General features: G+C 43.2%; 1 long non-coding RNA gene across 1 annotated transcript; it reads left to right on the top strand.

Annotated features, from left to right (window-relative positions):
- Nucleotides 1-551: 551 nt before the first annotated feature.
- On the top strand, nucleotides 552-15,023 carry LOC121287915. Its single transcript, XR_005945267.1, has 3 exons — nucleotides 552-644; nucleotides 11,687-11,769; nucleotides 14,950-15,023. It is a non-coding gene; the product is annotated as an uncharacterized LOC121287915 (long non-coding RNA).
- The last annotated feature ends 7,218 nt before the right edge of the window (nucleotides 15,024-22,241 follow it).

The following is a 22,241-nucleotide window of genomic DNA, read 5'->3' on the forward strand; positions in this document are numbered from 1 at the left end:
AAGAGGCAGCAGCATTCCTGGGAAAATGTGTAAATACTGTTCCAGCAATCCGTGACTCTTCTTACAAACGTAGGCAGGATGAGAGGGAAAATCATCCTGCAAAAAGGAAGAACGCAAAATAGAAAAGGAACACAGAAAGAGAAAATTAAAAAGCTAAAAAGGAGAGAAGTAGAAAGAGGAGGAGGTTGCAGGAAAATGAAAAGGGAGATAATGAAGATAGGGGACAAGAGAGAGAGATAGGGAAAGGGAATAGATAGAAAATATATGAGAAAGGCCAAGAGATAAAAGAAAAAAAGAGAATAACTAAAGGAAGATAGAAGGAAAAAGAGACAAAAATATAGACAAGTTAAAATGAAACAGAGAAAAGGGAGATGAGGAGATTATATCACTTCTGGAGAAACTGGCCACGCCTTCGAGTGCTCATTGGTCTCTCAAATCTTTATCAGATGTGCACAGTTAAGTGGGAGTGAAATATAAAATGAGTCTCACAGATAAGCTTTAAAAAAAACTCAAAAGGTTGCATTTTTTGTGCATACGAAAATCATTCGCAGCTACAATGGAAAGCATCCCACGGTACCACATCTGAGCTTGTCTGATCTGTGGACCAGCTGAAAGGGCTCTTAATCCAGACCCAGCTACTGCAGGTATGTCCATGAGCACTCTGGAGAATGTGATGTACAGAGGGTTGGGTGTTTTCACTCTTTGGGATTATTCTTAGTTTCTCAGTCAACGTTGGTCTTTGCAGTTTCTTCGTATTCTGGGCTATTCTCAAAGCACTGATGAGTAAATTTGCTAACAGTAGTAAGAGTAACTCATGATGAATTGAACTGAAAAGAGAATATCTTTGCCCACTCCTTTTTTTACTTCTACTCCCTCCCCCTCAAAGGCCATGGCCTGGTCCCGTTTCCAGCTGTCTGGACAGAAGGAGGAGCCAAGGATAAGCCACATGATCGCTTCCTTATTTTGACTTCTATATCCTTCCCATATAATGTGAGTCACCTAGTCTACACTTAGGTTTACTCAGCAACACTTTTGTTAGTGGGAATTCAGTGAAACGCGAGGCATTATGAGAGCTGTGCCTCCCCCTCCCCTATGGGCTGTCTGGTGAGACAGTGAGAGGGATGTCTGCACTGTGGGCGAGGAGGTGGTGGGGCGTGAGGGGTGGCTGCTCTGTGGGGAGGTGACGGGATGTGAGGGGTGTCTGCTCTGTAGGCGAGAGGGTGATGGGATGCAAGGGATGTCTCTATGGGGCAGGTGGCAAGGTGATAGGCTGTGAGGGATGTCTTCACTGTGGGCAAGGGGGTGATGAGGCATGAGGGGTTGATGGGGTGCGAGAGGTGCCTGCGCTGTGGGTGAGGGAGTGATCGGGTGTGAGGGATGTCTGCTGTGTGGAGGTTGATGGGGAGTGAGGCAGTTCTGCTATGTTGGGGGGGGCGGTGATGGGATGCGAGGGGTATTTGCTCTGTGAGGGGGTGATGGAGTGCAAGGGGGTGACTGCTCTGTGGGGTTAATAGGGTATGAGTGTCTACTGTGTGTTGGGTCGTGATGGGGTGCGAGGGGCATCCGCCTCATCGGACATCCTGCCCTATGTGACCAAATATCTGTGAGTCAGAATTGGCCTGTTCGGTCACATGAAGACCCATGGCAGAAACTCACAACAACGACAATGATGACAAGGCAATGATGGGGTGTGAGGGGTGTATCCTCTGTGGGCCTCGGGGTGAGGGAAAGAATGGGTTTCTGTGTCTGCTGTGCAGAGCACCTCATTAGTCCTGTAATGTGTTGCATTTTTGTGCTACTCTCAAAACCTTTCCAGGATTGACGCAGTGTCCTATGTAGGTCACACATGGGGTGCAGTGTACACTGGGAGAGATGCCAGACTCCAAACACTATCCAGAGAGTAACATGGCTACAGTCTTGTACAATGATGTAATCTGGGTTGCTTCAGTCTAGGAGGGCCTGATTTAAGAGTGGTCTGTTAAAAGGAGGGGCTAGTTAAATGTGGTCTGATTAACAAAGGGTCTGGTTAAAGGTGGATCTGGTTAAAGTGGAGTCTGATTAACGAGGGACCTGACTAATGAGGTGTACAGTTAAAGTGGAACCTCATTTAATGAGGGGAAGCCTGGATGAGGGGGTCTCATTAAAGTGGGGTCCCACCGTTAAAAGGCACGAGAGATACTTAAATAGAGCACATGTCTCTCAGGCTAAGGAAGTGGACAAGAGGGTGCAGGTTGTCAGGGGTGAAAGTGGAATAGCTAGGAATGATTCCTGTACGTGGAGGGTGATCAACAGCTGAAATAGTTTCAGAGTGTGAGTAAGGCCAAGACAAGGGATGTGTTTAAAAGCCAGCTACAATCTGTGATGGGGCGAGGGTGAGGTGGGAGTTCTGGAGCAATTGGGTGAAATGGGTTGAGGGTATTTTTTGGTTTGAACAGATCATGTGACCATGTGAGTTTAAATACACAGCATTCTTATTTCAGGCAATTGTCCATTCCATGTGTTCAAGCAGCTCCTATTATTCAGGGTATCCCAATGGCTTCTGGGTGGGGACCCAGGGAGGTACCTCTCATTTGTGGTTTTCCCCAATGTTTAGCCACCTCCACCTTCCTTAGTGAGAGTGTAAAACCAACAAGAGCTTGTAAGAGAAGTTTCTCCTCAAGGTTTCCACTCTATAAATGGGAATTTGATTGAGTTACCCTGAGCACATCTAACCCTGATTAGAAGCATCCCAGTGAACAGCCTCAGTCTGCATGTTTTGAGGGTGAGTTCATGCACAGCAGAAATATTAGACTTCAGTCTGCTAATACTGGTACTGTACACAGGATTGGAATTATGCTTGCAATCGTGCAGAGTGGATGTAAGGAGATGGACACTGTCTCTTTTCTGTGGTGCAGGGTGATGGGGTTGTGACTGTCGGGGTTCAATTGAAATTTTCAGGACAGAGATAGACTTACCTAACAAAAATCTAGATTGGAGCAAAGGCAGGTAAATGCAGTTGAGGTATAGGTCAAATCATGATCTATTAGAATGGTAGAACAGGCTTGAGGGGCTGAAGAGCCTCCTCCTTTTGCTATGAGATCGAAGCCTCTTAATTAACTGGAACACGGATTAAATGAACACAAGAATAATTCTCCCCATTAAAAGGGCCTTGGTCTTTTGCACGTTGTGTTTGTAAGCTACTTTTTCCCAGATTTATAGTCACAAATAAACACAATAATCACTGGTTTGGTAATTCTTCCCAGACATGTTGTAACTATTTTTTTCTTTGTAACTATTTTTCAGCACTTTCTGTGCATGGGTCTGCCCCAGAAAGTAAGTTAGGGGAATTTCTCACTTTAAAAACAGGCTACTCATTTAGGACTTAACCCTGAGATCACAGAGGCTACATTTATGCAGAGAATTGGATAAAATGCTGTGTATTTCTTGGTCTCCCACAGCTGTAATTATCCTATGGACCTGTGCGCTGTGCAGAATAAAGAGTGAATAATTAATCTACTTGGGATTGAAGATTAATGAAGAGCCACTGACCTTGAACTGAAGGAGAAACTAATGTGGTAGAGCTCCAGAGAGAGATAGATCCTCAACCATAGGGATCTGTACAGTGCAGTACCACAAAATAGGTTGTGAATCACAGTCCCTATGAATGTCAGCAAGCCAAAAAAAATCAGAAACTTGTGGTTAGGAGCAATGTTCCTAGTAAAATATTGTTCTTTTGTGGCCAGTTTTACTCAGCACAGTACCTTCAAATATTTTTGTTCGACCATGCAAGCGCAGTATTTAATACAGAACAAGTCCTGCACAGTAGCTTCCAGGCTGCTGCACAGACATGCACACATACAGCTTAGCTGGAGCAACAGTCAGGAGGTTAAATAAAACCATTATGACTTTCAGACCAAACTAATCAGGTACCTATAGTGAGAATCTGTACAGAAGGGGAACTTATCTGATATAGATGCCACTTAACCTCATCCTTTGCTCTTTTATATTTTCCACAGCTCCCCTCTGATGCTTATTGCTAATCTGTGACATTTACTGTTTCAAACCATTGGGGATTTTCCTCCAGTTGCGTAAGACTGCACACACATGCTCTGGGCTAAATACTCTCTAATTAGCCTCTGGGGCCTGGGTTCAATACCAGTCCTGATTCTCCATTACCTTTAAGGACATTATGTTAGACAGGTTTGGGAAAGGGTCAGCCAATCCTAGTTGGTACAGTCCCACAGCATTTATACTGAGGGTTTAGCTGGCACTAAATAAACCAGCACACTCTCAGATCCCATAAAGTGACTGGAATGACAAATAGGAATGACCCCCCAGTTTTTAAATTCATTCTCGGGATGTGTGTGTCGATGGCAAGGCCGGTATTTATTGCCCAACCCTAGGTGCCCCACTGAATGGCTTGCTCATCCACTTCACAGCATAGTTAAGAGTTAAATCACACTGGTGTGAGACCGGAGTCACATGTTGACATAACAAGGTAAGGACACAAGATTTGCTTCCCTAAGGGACGTCAATGAGCCAGTTGAGTTTTTACTACAGTCCTGCAGATTCATGGTCACTTTCACTGATACCAGCTTTGTAATTATAGGTTTTGTTTTAAAATTCTAATAATCAAACTGCCATGTCTCACATTGTCTGGATTATTAGTCCTGGCCTTTTGAGCTTCCAGTCCAGTATCATAATCACTATACTACTGCACTATGAATCAGAGCTAGGTTACATAATTGGATGCCATCGACTCTAGAGGGAGAATTTTCCCCCCATCAGGAGGGATGTGCGGGGGTGGGCGCAGACCCGATCGCGCCCCTGATCAAGTCCACGTTGCCATTTTATGTAGGCGGGCCAATTAAGTGATGTGCACCTGGAATTGCTGTGTGCTTCCTGTGCGGCCGGAGGGGGTATTCTTGAGTCAGGGATGCGCTCTTTCACGCATGTATGTGAAAGAGTGCAGAAATCTCCCAAAGACACAGTGGTGCCTCGGTGATAAATTTTAAGTCTGAAAAATTTTAAGAAAGAAAAAAAAAATTTTAGGACGTGTCCCCTCATGTGACAGTGTCATGTGAGCTGGGACAGGTTAATGAACTTTAATCAAAAGCTGTATTTAACTTATAAACCCTTCATGAAACTTCATCCCGCCCGTGGATGAGGTTCCATGAAAAATGCGAAGTCCGCCTGGGCTCTTCGCCTGCCCGCTAACCTTAAGGTTGGACAAGCAGTATTGTCAATAGGTTTAATTAGCTAATTAATGGCCTTAACAGGCTTTGACAGTTCAGCGGGCGCACAGCCGGGTCGGCTGCACACCCACCAAACTGAAAATCTAAATGACGCGCAGTGGTGTCGTGATGCATGCCCGCCATCACCCCACATCATTTTACTCCTCGGCGAGCGGGCCCCACTCCTGCTTGCCAAGCCGAAATACCACCCACCCCCCCCCCCCCCCCCCAGGGGTTTTACCTTATATGTTGTCCTTGAGTTTGGTCACTAGCCATTCCTAAAAGCAAATCTGAAGTCCCCTACAAAATAATGTTTGCCTTTACCTAATATCCTGTCGAATGTATCAAGACCAGGGGTCAAATATAAAAACAAAAAATACCAAGAGTACACAACAGTCAACTCAGCATCTGGGAAAAGAAAGGAAAGCTTAATGTTTCTGGTCTGGACCCTTCATCAGATCCCTTATCACTATACACTGACTGATTGGAATATTTCAAAAACGTGGCCCACCACCATCTTCTCAGGGCAACTAAGGATGGGCAATAAATATCTCTGTGCCAATGATGGCCATTTTCCTAAGAATAAATAAGTTTTTAATTTTTTAAATGCAAATATATTCTTCCCTTATAAGTAAGTGGGTGGATAAGACTCTTCATCAGCCCATGGCTGAAGTTGTAAACTAACAGACAATTTCATATGTTAGGAACAATGTATAACTTTGTTTAATTTATACTTATATTAGTATGTTAAGAAAGGTGGAACATGTTTTCAGTTTCATTTAGATTTTTTGTGAGCTTGGTGCTGGGAGGCCTGAAGGGCCTCATAGCAAAAAGATCAGGTTTTCTGGATTGTTTGTTTACATGCATTTTTAATTAAGTTTTACAACCCTTGAAGTAAAGAGGTGGGTTGCAAAGGGGTTTAGTGATTTTGGTTTAGAAACACAGGGCAGAATTTTTCCCTCGCCGGGCAGGCGTGCATCTGACACGAACAGGAGTAAAATAGCGCGTGATGACGGTTGGGTGAGCGTCCCAACGTCAACACACACTCTCGAGATATTTCGCTTGGTGGGCGCGTGCGAGAGGCGGCAGCACACCCGCCGACAATTAAGAGGCCTATTAAGGTCCTTAATCAATTAATTAAATGAAATTTTTCGTTGCCTGTCCAACCGTACAGTTGGCGGGCGGGTGAATAGGCCAAGCTGCCTTTGTATTTTTTGCGAAACCTCATCCACAGATGCGATGAGGTTTCGACTAGTGATTTAAAAAACTTTGAAAACTCATTTTTAACATGTCCCTGCTCATGTGACAGAGTCACATGAGGGAACATGTTTTCCTCGTTTTTCAGCTCTTCATTTGTAATGTTAAAAATCTTCAGCTCCCTGAGGCAGCTCTGTGTCTTCAGGGAGCTTTCCATGAGCGCACCCCCGTGCATGTGCACACTTCAGTGCTCACGCTCCTCCCACCCCTACCCTGGGTCTGACTGCACCTTTCACACTGGCAGGCCATTAATTAACCAGCCAGCATGAAATCATGGTCAGGGCCCGATCACGGGTGGCGGACAGTTTCGCGACTGCTCCCGGGCCCACCCGCCATGCCCACCCGACAAGGTAAAAATCCTGCCCACAAAGTAGAAAAAACCGTGCTGTTGCCTAGCGACAGGGGTCCTGTAAAACACACAAACACACACAGAAAGACAGAAAAGAAGTTCGGGGTATGTATGTCAAAGAGGGACAACAGGAGTTCTAAGCCTTCTGACAAGAAATACTGCAAGGTTGCTAGGGGACTGAGTTTAGGGAGCTCATGTTTGCTCTGTAGTTGAAGTAATAGTGAGTGTAGAGTTTTGAGTATCTCAGGGAGAGATACCAGCTGGGGAAAAACATAGTGGATGCTCATAAATCCACTGGAAGCAAACTGTTTGCAACTGGGCCAGTCCAAGTAAGAAGCCTTGGTGTTAAGATGGTGGTAAATCTACACTGGGTTTTTGTGTCTGTAAAAGTATTGCTGAGATAAAAGGAATAGTGTGAGTTTGAATCATGTTCTTGTGTTTGTAATGAGATCTTTCCAACTTTTATGTCTGGTGTAATATAGTTCATTTTCCACTGTTTAATAAATATTTTATTCTTTATGTTGAAAGTTCATCAGTAAACTCCTGTGGATTTGTTCTGTAACATTCCTCCATGGTTTCTACAAAAAAAAAACAAAGTTAGGATCTATCAAGCTAGGTTTCACTCTGGGATCTGATTTGTCCAATATTAACATAGCATCATAATGGGATGCCATTCAGCCCATCGGTCTATGCCAGCTTTCTGTAGAGCAATCCGGTTAGCCCTATTCCCCTACTGTATCCCTGTAGCCCTGCAAGTGCCCATCCAATTTCCTTTTGAAATTATTGATCATCTCCATTTCCATCAAGCTCACTGGCAATGAGTCCACATCATTATCACTTGCTATGGAAGAAGTTCTTCCCCACAGCCCTTCTGCATCTCTTGCCCAAAACCTTAAATCTGTGTCCCCTACTCCTTGTAATATCAGCTAATGGAAACAGCTTTTCTTTGTCCACCTTATCTAAACCTTCCTTTACCTTGTACACCTCTGTCAAACCTCCACTCAATCTCCTTTGCTCCAAGAAAACAAATCCCAGCTTCTTCAACCTAATCTTGTAACTAGGATCCCTTATCCCTGGAACAATTCTAGTAAATCTCAGCACCCTCTCAAGGAGCCCTCAGATCCTTCCTGACATGTGGTAACCAGAACTGGATGCAATATTCTTCTTGAGGCCTAACAAGAGTTTTATAAAGATTCAGCATAACATACTTGCTTTTATACTCAATACCTTTATTTATGAAGTGTGGGATCTCATATGCTTTGCTAAATGCTCTCATTATGTTCTGCCATCTTCAGAGATCCATGCACATCAACCTCCAGGTTTCTTGACCATGCACAATCTTTAAAACTGTGCCATTAAATATATACTGCCTGTCCCTAATCTGTCTGCTAAAATGATCGCCTCATGCTTCTCTGCATTAAATTCCATCGTTTAGAGATTATGAGTGGCTAGGGGCTTAATTAAAAAGCAAAACCTCAAAGGTAATAATCTCTGGATTATTACCTGAGCCATGAGCAAATTGGTGCAGAGTAAATAAGATTAAAGAGAAGAATGCATAGTTCAAAGACTGGTGTAGGAGCTTCACCTGAACCGTGCTGGCACCAGTGTTCTGTTGAGTTGTATAAGTAAGTTGGTAGAGAAGGCTTTAAACTAAAGAGTTGGAGTTGGGGTGGGGGGAAGGAATCATGTAAGAGATGTGGTAAATCAAAGGGTAATGATGAGGTATTAGAGCAAGGTAGGGGTTTGAGTAAAAATAACCAGAGTGTGGCAGGAAGGATCAGAGATTACAAATTTAGTGCACCAGCAGATAAGGCCAGAGATTGCAAAAATGGTAAAAAGATAGAGTTAAAAGCTCTGGATCTGAACGCGGCAGCATTCGTAACAAAATGGGTGAATTGTTAGCACAGATAGAAACATGGTTGCAGGGTGACCAAGGCTGGGACCTGAATATTGAAGAGCTATTGGCATTTCAAAAAAGATAGGCAGGGAAAAGGTGGTGGGGTAGCTCTGTTAATTAAGGATGTGATTCTGCTCCTGTGCTACTTTACTGCCCATTCTGCTAACCTAGATATTCATTGAACATTGAACAGATAAATGGATAGCGCTGCACATGGGCAATAAAATTATAGTAAGTACAAACCTATGGGAGGCCTAGTGGCAAAGTGGGTAGTGATCCTGTCTTTGAGTCAGAAGCTGTAGGTTCGGTCCCACCTGGGACTTGATGGCCAAGGAAGACGCATTCATAATGCAGCTAAACAGGTTGATTATCAACCTGTAAATCTTTCCAATGCCCGCAAATAGCGGGCAGTAAGAGCAAGAGAGATTCCTGGTCAACCATGTGTCTACCATCACTATCCATAGCTCCAGACCAAGTAAAAGTGCATGTCGTTACAGCAACTCAGACTGCCTGAGTGATCTGTAACACACCACGTCCACACAATCAGTGTCAATCCCAGAATATCATAAACAACAAAGACACCACTCCTGTATTAACCCACTGAGCATAAAACACAATCCCTGGCTTCTTGCATGGTTAGTCACTGCCACACCTACTGGCGACTTGGCCTTGCATCTCAGATTTCTTTCAACTAACCTGTGTTTTATTGTAGAACATTCAAGATATAGCCCCAGGTTTCTTTGAGCATATCCCAGAACAAGGGGAATTAATTCAACTACATTTCGGTGGTCAGATATTATCAGAATCCATAATGGTGCTTGCCCATGCAAATATAGACTGCAAATGATCACACAGCATGCTTATATTTGAACTGGATGGCTTCACCTCCTATCTGTCAACAGAATATCTTGCTCCACTTGAACACACCTGGAACAATACAATTACTCCCAATTAATGGCTGCTGTGCAGATTTGTGTTGGTCCGAGTTGAGTGCAATGCCTGACTGGGCGGCTGCGATGAAGGGCAATGTGTCCTGTAAGGCGTCGAAACAGTCGCTGATTAAAGTCACCAAGAAACCGCCTAAGAAGCGGAGAAAATCTCGCAAGCAGAGCTGTTCCATTTACGTGTACAGGGTGCTGACCCAGGTCCACCCTTCCAACAGGATCTCGTCCAAGGCCATGAGTGTTATGAATTCCTTCGTTGTCGACATTTTCGAGCGCATAGCCTCTGAGGCTTCGTACCTCATTCACTACAACAAGCGCCGCACCATCTCGGCCCAGGAGATCCAGAGCGCCGTCCGCCTCATGCTGCCGAGGGAATTGGCCAAACACGCCATCTCCGAAGGCACCAAAGCGGTCACCAAGTACACCAACTCCGTTTAGGTCGACAATTCTGAAGATTATATAAAAAAATAATAAATAAATGTACAGAAGCTGACATTGAGACACACATGGGCCTTACATTACCAGAGGAGAATAAATATCTATTACTAAATATGCAGTATTTTATTTTGTATAATATCATTGTTATAATTCAGCCCTATTTATAAAATACAAGACAAAATCCATGCACAAATGTTCAAGCAAAATAACTCAGGTTGGTGGAGGGGCGGTGTTGCCAGAAAATGGAGGGGGGAAGGGTGGAGGAGTATTTAGATAACTTAGATATGTATCCTCCTCACAGAACTCAACTCTGAGACTGACCACCAAACTACCCACATTAGCAAAGGCGTCTTACCCGAATCAGATAGAATATCTCCCCTAGCACTGCTGAAGGTGACAGATACCCCAGAACAAATAGGCCTGCATCTTCTATTCTAAACCATCACGGTTAGAAATGTTATGAAAACTGCAACTTGAAATTAGATCCACATTCCAAGAGAATGACAATAGTGACTTAATTTATTTATTCCATGTGACGCCTCAGTGAGAAGCCAGAATTCAGAGTCAATCCTTGACAGAATGTTTGACAAGCAGAGTCCAATCTCTACATATTAATGATTGATCTGCATGTTGTAATAAGCAGCAACAACATGCAGCTCAGTTCTGAGACTATTGGCTGATAATCACTAATCAGATTTAGTCATTCCATGAACTCTTATTGATCACAATCACTTTGGTTTCAAAGCGCAGGCACTTCCTAGACAAGATCAAACTCAAGTCTCTGTATAACTGTTTAGGATGTGGGTAAACCTTTGCAAATAAAGGTGTCAATTTTCCACTCTTGTCAACACTCAACACTCCCACAACAGGTACACAGAGGGTATATACAGAGTAAAGCTCCCTCAAATCTACACTATCCCATCAAACACTCCCAGGATAGGTATAGCACAGATTCGAAACAGGGTGAAACTCCCTCTACACTGTCGCATCAAGCACTCCCAGAGCAGGTACAGCACAGGCTACATACAGAATAAATCTCCCTCTACATTGCTCCATCAAACATTCCCAGGGCAGGTACAGCACAGATTAGAAACATGATAAAGCTCACTCAACATTGTCTCATCAAACAATCCCAGGGCAGGTGTGGCACTGGTTAGATTGGGAGTAAAGATGCCTTTACACTTCCCCAACAAACATGCCAGTTCTGTTGAAGGGTCACGAGGACTTGAAACGCCAACTCTTTTCTTCTCCGCCGATGCTGCCAGACCTGCTGAGTTTTTCCAGGTAATTCTGTTTTTGTTCTGGATTTCCAGCATCCGCAGTTTTTTGTTTTTAACTCCCAGGGCAGGTATAGCATGGGCTAGACAATGAGTAAAGCTCCCTCTATGCTGTCCCATCAAACGTTCCCATGACAGGTATAGCACAGGTTAGATACCAAGTAAAGTTCCCTCTACACTGTCCCATCAAACACTCCGGGGGCAGGTACAGCATGGGTTGGACCCATGTGACATTCTCAGCTCTAGATCTGTGCCGTATTTTGCACTGTAGGCTCTTACACTTATTAATATCTTTTCATTTTGTTTCACAGGTTTGCTTTTGCCATGGCAACCATCAGAATGATGCTAATCCTTCTTCCACTGCTGTGTTTCACTGTCAAAACTCAGAAGCAATGTAGGTATTTGGAGATTTGTCTTCATCAGAATCATTCCTTAGTCAGTTTGCCCGTATCTTTCCCAGTTTTCTCCCCTTTCCTCTTCCACTTTGATCCCTATCTTCCACGAATCTGATGATTTATGTTGAGTTGCAGTTCTCAGTACTGACAGCCCTCTAAAGCCTCTTGTGGAAGCTAAACCAGTAAATGTTGGCTGGCTAGGGGCATCTTCATAGCCAAGCCTTCTTCTGTGCTCGCATGTTACTGACTTTTCCAATGGGAGTCTATGGCTGGGATTTTCAATTTGGGTCGAGAACTCGGCCACTGGTTCAACTTGGGTCCCAACCCTGCATGGTGGGTTCCAGACACACACACACTAGAATTTTTAAAGGGTCAAACCAATTAATGGCAGGGAGCAGGCTCGCTGTTCAATTAAGAACAGCGGTCAGGCTCCCGAGGCTTGAGGGCCAATGGGAGGCTCTCCAGCAATGACATATCAACAGCACTATCATCTGAGTCAGGAGCTGCAAGTTTGTAATGGGCATGGAGGCTCCCTTTGAAGAACAGGTTCAGTTTAGGCTGCCTGGTCGTGATCTTGGGGGTTGGGGGGGGGAACCTCTCCGTGGAATAGCAAGCATCCAAGCAACCCACAACTGTCACTCAGTAACCATTATGCATCATGGAGGATCCATCGAGTGATCCATTGCCCTCCCCATGCCCACCCCAGCCACCCCCCACAACTTCCCGCCATGGGTCCACCATGTCAGGTTGATGTGGGCTGCCTGCATTGCCAACTGAAAATCTCAGACAGCCCAGGATTGAGGCCTCAATAAGCGCTGGGTTAATATTAATTGCCCTAAATTGGTTGTCTGCCAAGAAGCAGCAGCATCCAGTCTGATCAGGATGGAGAAATGCATGGAGATCGGCAGCACGAAGTTGTACACTTGCCTGCCTCCAATCTCAGACCCGCCAAACTGAAAAGCTGGTCCAATAATCAGGGAGCAGGAACGACAACGATCAGTTTCCTCCCTATTCAGTGATCAGTGTTTCGACCACGAGGAAGGGTAAAAATTACTCCCCTAATCTCTTCAGGTCTGACTGTAACAGGGTTTTTTTGTGAACTGAGGAAGGATGTGCTTTGCCAATACTGCTGGAGTACCACTATGTACGCTTTCAGATTAAAAAGAATTAACTGGACAGGTTTCTAAGTCTAAACAAAGAGCAAGATAAGCTTATTGAAACCACTTCCCAAATTTTAAAAAATGAGGTAAATTGCAACCACACATCACATACATTCCCTAGACCCACACACATACTAGTACAGATGGTAGAATAAGAGGTTAGACTGAAAGTTTTTTTTAGTTCGTGAAGAAGATAAATAAACAAAAGGAATATAGGGTTAACTATCCTTTGACTGGTCGTGATGCAGTGATTCCACACTGAGGCCATTTTGTTCCGTTGTCTTCCTGTGTACAGTTGTGTGGAGCAGATTTCCACATTTTATTTCCTAAAGATCTTGGTTTGCAGTCGATTTCTCTTCTCAGGATGGTTACTTTGCAAATCCTGGCCCAATACTTTCAAGAGAGAATGACGGAGAGGGAAAACAGCTTCTTTGCAACCTTTTAGTACAGCATTCTGATCTCTGATCTCTCTGGCTTGGTAAACAGTTTTTAAATTCCTGCTAGCTGTATAATCCAGAGGAACTCATACCATGTCTGATGTAGTCATTACATTTTAAAATAGGTAATTTCATTTTGATGTCTCATCTCAGAAACTTTTGAAGAGTTTCAGGGTAGTGTGAAAGCCAAAAGGAGGTGAGGCTTTTCATGCTCCCCAGAGGGGGTTGAGTGACTGGCACTTTTTCATCCCAAATAGGTGGAATGCAAATTGTATATTGTGGTTGGCTGGCAGTCCTCCATTGTTTTAGCAGGATTACAGTTTACTATTTTTTTTAAAAATCCAACCAGAAAAAGAATTAGAAAGTGTATTTTTTTTAAGCAAAGCACATCATCATAACAACAGAGATAATATAGTGTCACTTCCGCCAACAATAAGATCAGCTAAGTCAACATCTACAGAGCAACAAACCAGCAGGTTGTCTGCTGAACAGCTCAGTGAATTTACGCATCAAACCTTTAAACTTTCAAAATACAGGGTATCTTGAAATCAGAGGTTTTCAGTCATGCGTAAGGACTATACATAGTCTTGGCTCCAATCTTAAAAGCAAAATCAGCTGACCTGAAAATTATTCATCTACATGTCAGTTGCGCTCTCTGCATGACAACTGATCAGTTTGTCCATATACTTTATCGATCAGTTTCTCCATCTATGTATTGATTCACCTGTCTGTCAGGTAAGAAATCTATTGATTTGTCCATCTATGTATCAATCTGTTTGTCTAAGTATTGATTGATCAGTATATCTTCACATGTACAAAGTGTCTATAATCCACACAGTCCATGTTGAACAGAAGGGAAGTGATGGGAAAGCAGAAAAGAGAGGTTATCCCAGGAACATTGAGTTCCTTTAGATGTCTCAGTCAGTTTGGGTTTAGTGTTGATCCACATTTCCATTGCCAAGAGGCCAGAGTGTCCAAAGATGAATACTACAACCATCTCCCTGCTTTCCCCACTGTTCTAGAATACAGTAATCAACATCCAGACATTTTTAAGATCCCTTCATGGTTAACCAAGGGGGATCAAAATGTTACATCTGGGTTCAGAGAGCTGATACCCATCATCTCATCTGTGTTCAACACCACCTCGTGCAGACACTATTAGGGAGTTATTTTCACTTTCACCACTTGGGTAGCAAACTGATGAAGTGGATCACTAGCCCATTGTCAAAACCACCTAATTTTCATTCCCATTGTTTTCTGTCACCAGTAAATGTTCTGGTCCATCACCTTATTGTTCCCAATAGGTGAAAGTGAAAGGTACCACTAAGGCTGTTTAATAGCTAAAGTAAGTCTCAACTTTACTGTTAATAAGAGTCTTACTCCAAGTGGTCTGCAACTGAATTTTGAAACAAATCTTAAATTAATCATTTAATAGGTAGGGCTGAGCAAGAGCAAGCATATTTCAGGTCTTTGATTAAGTGTAGGTTGGTTACAAATGTTTTCTTGTTGGGCAATGATCTAATGCATCAACTGTTTAATCATGTTTCTTCATATTTCTTTGGAAATATTTTTTGTTATGAAGGTTCGCTAAGCTGTTATGTTGACTACAATCATACAATGGATTGCATGTGGAAGGAGAAAAACAACAACAGCCACATCACGCTGAAAGTCTATAAGTAAGCACTTTCCACTGGTACTTGGGTCGTTTCCATCCACATCCTAATGGATAATGTAAAAACAAAAGAACAGGAAGTGGGGGTCTTACTCAAAAGACCAATCCGATTTCCAATGAAAAAATTGATCTGCCTGCCCTGGAGGTGCTTCCTAGGACATAGTAGGAGTTTTACTCTAGCCCATACTGAACCTGCAGCAGGAATGTTTAATTGACAGTGTAAGAACAATAGAAATAGGAACAAGAGTAGGCCATTCAGCCCCTCAAGTTTTCTTCACCATTTTAATCATACTACACTTTCCTGCATTACCCATATCCCTTGATTCCCTCAATATCCAAAAATCCTGCAGACTGTGACTTGAATATATTCAATGACTGTGCACCAGAGCATGTTGTGGTAGAGAATTCCAAAAGGTTTTAATCCTTTGAGTGAAGAAACTTCGGTTCTAAATAGCTGACCTGTCCTAAATTCAGAGACTGTGATCTCCTAGTGCTAGGCTTCCGATAGGAGAAACATTCTCTGACCTTCTACTGTAACCTGTCAAGCCCCTTAAGAATTTTGTATGTTTCAATGAGATCACCTCTCAATCTTCTAAACTCTAGGGAATAGAAAGCTAATATACTCAATCTCTCCTCATAGGATAATTCCCTTATTCCAGGAATCAGTCCAGTAAACCTTCATTGCTCACGCTCATTGTCACTTGATCCTTAGTTCCACATTACTTCTGGATTTTTTGTCTTATACTGTGAAAACATATAAAATCACCTGAATTTTTGCTCCCAAGTCAGGAGCACAAAGTCGGGAAAATTTCCAGCTCCGCAAACCCAACTTGGGAGAAAGTGGCCTGGATGTTATTTGATTCTGGGGGTGGGGGGGAAGCATTGAGGGGATGTGCTGATGTGGTGGTGGGAGGGGAGTGGGGGTCAGGTTTGCTGCTCCTGGAAACAGTGCGAAGGCAGCCACAGGAGCTGCTGGTTGCAGAAGTAGGCTGTATGAAAGGCCCATCTTGCTGATCTGGGACTTCTTCTGATCTGTAAAAGGAACAATAAAACAAAAAAACAGCTCTCCAGCCCTCACCCCCATCCCCCACACTGCCTGTGCCCCAATCCATAATGCCAACCATTGCCACTTCATGCCCCCTACCCACCACCCCATGGCCACTCATACCCTCCATTCTAATCTATGCCCCTCCACCACCCCATGGCCTCTCACATCCTCCATGTCAACCTATGCCATTCCACCCATACCAATGGCACTTTATAGCCCGCATGCCAACTTAGTGCCAACTCATGCCCCCCACCAACTTCCCTTTGCCCTTACACCCTCCAGTCAACTCACCCGGAATCCACCATGGGCAGACCTCAGGACACATGCTAAGATGAAATGAGATAAAGTTATAAGTGTCTAATGCAGACTTTATTTAAAAAAAACTCTTATTGATAAAAACCCACTCCAATCACTACATTTACATTCTCTCAACAGCTGATCCTGTCTAAAAACAAACATTTTATTCAAGTGCTTAATCCCTTATAAAAACAAATATTTGTATTCATAGCCCCACATCAAAGACTTTATAACCACTTGGAGCCGTCAGTCAAACTGTGAACCCCACTATGATAATGATAGATTTTGAAATCAGCCATACAGCATAAAACCTATAATGATAGCCCTCAGGCTTATGTCAACGGACAGAGTGAAATTTTTAAACTGCAGAATGGTTTTTTTAAAATTTAATGGTCAGGAGAGTTAAATACCTCAACACTTCCAATGAGTTAATCCACTTTTTATGCACATTCATGTCTAATTTTAACCATTGCAATGGGCACTTGACCTCCCCTGAAAAGGGGCACCTAACATTCCCAAAGGTAGCCCTAGACCTACCCAAAAGGGTACGTTACCTCTCCAAATAACTCTACCAGCTTGAGACATTCTCTTGAAAGGTATAAAGCTCACAAGTCATGTTTTGGACAACCACTAGCGAACATTGGATCTGTTTGATCCAATTTTCAAATGCACAGCTGCCTCTGTGAATCACGGATGTGCAAACTACACCCATACCAACCCACCCCCCGCCCCAACTTTCTCTCTAATGTATTTTTCCCATCCTTTATTACTAGGACAACCTCCCCATTTTTCCAGTTTGCCTAACTCATCTAAAAGTCAAATGCCCTGGGATATTTAATTCCAACCTTGGTCACTCTGCAAATACATCTCCTTAATGGTTATTAGATCAAACCCTTTAAATTCTATATGTGCTATTAATTCATTTATTTTGTTGTGAATGCTTTATGCCTTCAAGTATAGTACCTTGAGTTTTATTTATTTTTCCTGCTGTAATCCTTGTTCCTGATGACCAAATAACATTGTTAAGCTCTAATCAGAGAATAGAATCATAAAGTGCAGAAGGAAGCCATTTAGCCCACCATGCCTGCATCAGTTCTTTGACAGAGATGTTCAATTAGGCCCGCTCACCTGCTCTTTCCCCCAAACTCTGCAATTTCACTTTCAAGTATACATCCAATTTCCAGATTCTACTGAATCTGCTTCCACCGCACTTTCAGGCAGAGCATTCAAGATCATCATAACTTGCAGCTTAAAATAACATTCTCCTCATCTGCCAATTATCTTAAATCTGTCTCCTCTCATTATTGAGCCACATTTCTCCCTTTTTACTCCATTAAAACCCATTATAATTTCAAACACCTCCATCAAATCTCACCTTAACATTCTCTGTTCTAAGGAGAATAACCTCAGCTTCTCAGTTGCTTCAAGTGATTGAAGTCCCACATCCCTGGTACCATTCTAGTATACCTCTTCTACACTCTCTCCAAGGCCTCGACATCCTTCCTAAAGTTTGGTGCCCAGAACTGGACTTAATGTTCCAGCTGAGACCTAACAAGTATTTTATAAAGGTTCAGCATAACTTCCTTGCTCCATAGCTAAGATGTAATGAGGACAGGCATAGAGAATTATTTGAGTGTGGCAGCTTAGCATTCCCAGCACAGAGCAGGGCATATCACAATTTGGTTACAGTGTTAATTTCCATTACCTAAAATAGATACCTTTGTACCCAAGTTACAAACACAGCCTCCTATTACTCAGTACCAGGAGCATTAATTCATGAAAGACTAACCTACAATTTTGCGTTTACATTTAAAATGAAGCTCATAGTATGAACAGACCCCAGACATGTCAATGAGTCAACGAGTACACAATGCTCTTTCCCCACTTGACCCAATCAGCTTATTTTTTAAATCCAAATCGCTACTCTGCTCTACAGCCTCAACATTTCCAAAATTGATTTTGAATTTACCCTTTCCTGAATCCTCCTACTCATTGGTTTAAATCCCTATCTACGACCCTGGTTATTTAATTCACTAGGACACTGATCCCTGCCTGATTTAAGTGGAGCTTGTCCCAGTGGAACAGCTCCATCTTTCCCTAGTACTGGTGCCAATGCCCCTGCCACCCATACCACCTTTTCAGCCACAAATTTAACCTGTTAATCTGTTTGTCCTCATGCCAGTTTGCACGTAGAAATTATTACGTGAGGTTTTGCATTTAGTGTCACTCCTAGCTTGTTGAACTTTCTCAGCAGAACCTCATTCCTAGTTCTAATAGATTCTTGCACAGAAATTATTCCATGTAACAAAAGAAGCCAGATTGACTGAGCTGGTGAGCAATATGTTGGCCAACAGATGTTTCTTTATTGACCTAGATGGCGCAGACAGAAAAGGGTGTTCTCACATGCTTGCTGTTCAATACTTCAACAGGCAGCCCACTCATCCACATACCAAAAGATTCCCCTACGCTGATGACCTGTGCGCTGTAGCTCAGCACCAATCCTTTGATCTAACAGAGAAGTTCCATGGCGATGCAATAGCTGAGCTAACCAACTACTATTTGATTAATCACCTGAAATGACACAGATCGGTTCTTTTCATCTTAGGAATAGAGGTGCAAAGTGCAAACTTAACATACATATGAATGGAAGATCAATGGCACACAACTTTAAGTCAGTATACCTTGGAGTAATGTCAGATTGCACTCTAGCATTAATGACAATGTCATAAAAGTAAAGATGACCCTGGCAGCCAGAAGAAATACCTTAAGGAAATGCTGAATGGAAACTGACCCAAGAGCATTATGAACAACTGCCCTTGCCCCTGTGCTACTCAGCAGCTGAAAATGCCTGCAGAGTGTGGGAATGCTCTCCAAGAATTTGGATCCCATCCTCAATGCATCTTGCAGAGCTATTACTGGATGTCTGAAACCTACTAAAGTAGATGACCTATACCTGCTTTCTGTATTCCTCTATCCATCATAAGGAGCAAGCTATATCAAAAATATAATGGACTAAGCAGACCAATCACCCTCGCCATCCACTCTTCCAGAAAGAGCCAGTAACAAAGAGGCTCAAATCGAGGTGCAGGTTCTAACATACTGTCCGGCCCCTAGACTGTAATCTGCACATTTGCCACCTTGCTGATTGGTCAACACATCTGGAAACACAGTCACATGTGCTGTCTAATGACGGCAGAGGAATCCCTCACACTAGAAGCCAGTGAAACATGGCCCACTTGGCTGTGTCTCAATTGTTTCTGGACTGGTTTCGACCACTGCAAAGTCCTTATGCAGAAGTGGGGATACAGGCAAACAAATTCTGTAGATTCTGACTATTGAGAGGCATCTCAAATGATAAAACATCTCCTAGAATCTCCACTACCTCCGAGCCATGAAAATCTGGTGGTCTTCAACTCTTAAGCCAAAATCTGTGTGGAGCAGTGGCAAGGGAAGGTGTGGCTTCATGACAAGAAGAATAAGTTCTAACTATGTTGTTAGTTCATATGTGGACCGAGATCAATTGATTCCTCCTCCTCCCATTCCAAGTGTTTCTCCAGCTGTGAGCTGATGTCCTTCACCCTGGTATCGGGTAGGCAACACAACTTCAAAACTTCCAATTGCAGCTTCAGAGAACAGTATCTATTTCCCCAACACTGACCTATATCACTACCATATTCCTTTTTGCTCCATTTGAATGATGTCCTCTACTGAGGTGCCATGGGTAGTTTACTCAACCATGCAGATATTTTCCTCATCCACACAGAAACCAGGAAGCTTGTAGCTGAGGCTCCTCCAGCACTGTGCCTGGAGTCTCTGTATCTGTCTACCTTGCAGTCACATCCTCCTGTCTGTAGCCAGTAACCAGCTCTGCACCACTAACCTGAGAAGCGTGACTGCCTCCTAGGCCGAAGTACCCGGGTAACTCTCCCCTTCCCTGAAGCCTGCAACATCTGCACTTCAGACTCTAGCTCAACACTCTGAATTGAAATTTGTCTAAATGCAGTCACTAACTGCAGATGAGGCTGTGTGGGATCACAATGCTCTCCACAAATCTCCACGGTTGTGGCACACCACCTGCACTGCCAGCCCTATTTATTTTATTTATTCAATTAATTAAAATGTATGTATTTAATCAACTAAGCTTTTTTTTAGTTTTTAAATTGCTTGATGTAGTTTAAGTTATAAGAAGGTTAACTTAAATGTTTACCTGTAAACTTAGCCCTACTACCTCTCCTTGTACTGTGAAGTCATTTTGTGAGTTCTTTTTCTCCCATGCTGTTAACTTCTCTCTGCAGCTGCTCTGCTATGTTTCAGTTTAAATGTGTAGGGCCAATCATATGGTCCTCCCTACTGTTCCAACTCCCTGTAAAGGGAGCTTTTAATCTGCATCTAACTCATTTGTAACCGCCCTGGGAGGATTTGATGGGACAGTGTAGTGGGAGTTTTACCCTGAATCTAACCTATGGTCTCCTCTTAGTCCTATAATTTCCTCACAATAACGCCCTGAGTTCAATCATATTGTTGTTACTAAGTCTTTCTCATAATAGAAATAAAAACAAACATTCAGGCCAAATCAGTGCAATAATTGGATTTAATGGTACCTGATCACTTGCTGTATGGAAACTGGGATCCTATACCATATTATCACTTTTTACAAGAAATCAGAAGGAGAGGAAACTGAAATGATCCCACCCTAGTCAAAACTGCACAGCTAGGTAGGAACTGAATGAGGCCTAGAGGGACATGAAGCACTTGATCTTCTGAGGGCCTGCAGCCCTTGTACTTCTAGGTGGTAGAGGTGTTGCATTTGGGAGGTACTGTTGAAATAGTCTTGGCGAGTTGCTGCAGAACTGGAGTCAATGGGAATCAGGGGGAAAACTCTCCACTGGTTGGAGTCATACCTAGTACAAAGAAAGATGGTTGTGGTTTCAGAGGTCAATTATCTCAATCCAAAGATGCTGCTGCAGGAGGTCCTCAGGGTAGTGTGCTAGGCCCAACCAACTTCAGCTGCTTCATGATGACCTTCCTTCCATCATAAGGTCAGATGTGGAGATGTTCGCTGATGAATGCACGTTGTTCAATACCATTTGCGACTCCTCAGATACTAAAGCAGTCCTTGTCCAAATGCAGCAAGACTTGGACAACGTTCAGGGTCGGGCTGATAAGTGGCAAGTTAAATTTGTGTCACACAAGTGCCAGGAAATGACGAGCTCCAACAAGAGAGAATCTAACCATCTCCCCATGATATTGATTATTATCACTGACACTCCACTATCAACATCCTAGAGTTATCACTGACAAGAAACTGAACTTGACTAGACATATAAATACTGTGTCTACAAGAGCAGATCACAGGCTTGGTATTCAGCAGAGAGTAACTCACCTTCTGACTCCCAAGGCCTGTCCACCAACTCCACGGCACAAGTCAGGAGTGTAATGGAATACTCTCCACTTTCCTTGATAAATGCAGTTCCAACAACGTTCAAGGAGCTCAATGCTATCCAGGCAAAGCAGGCTGCTTGATTGGCACCTCACCCAACACCTTAAATATTCATTCCTCCACCACCAACACAGTCTGGCATCAGTGTTACCATCTACAAGATGCAATGCAGCAACTCGCCTTCGGCAACACCTTCCAAACTCAAAACCTCTACCACCTAGAAGGACAAAGGCAACAGATGCATGGGAAACCCACCACCTACAAATTCCCCTCCAAGCCACACCCCATCCTGACTTGGAACTATTGTCGTTCCTTCACTGTTGCTGAATCAAAATCATGAACTCCTTCCCTAATAGCACTGTGTGTGTACCTACACCGCATGGACTTCAGCAGTCAAGAAAGCGGCTCATCACCACC

Source organism: Carcharodon carcharias, chromosome 15 (assembly GCF_017639515.1).
Source record: "Carcharodon carcharias isolate sCarCar2 chromosome 15, sCarCar2.pri, whole genome shotgun sequence".
In the NCBI taxonomy this organism is placed as follows: domain Eukaryota; kingdom Metazoa; phylum Chordata; class Chondrichthyes; order Lamniformes; family Lamnidae; genus Carcharodon; species Carcharodon carcharias.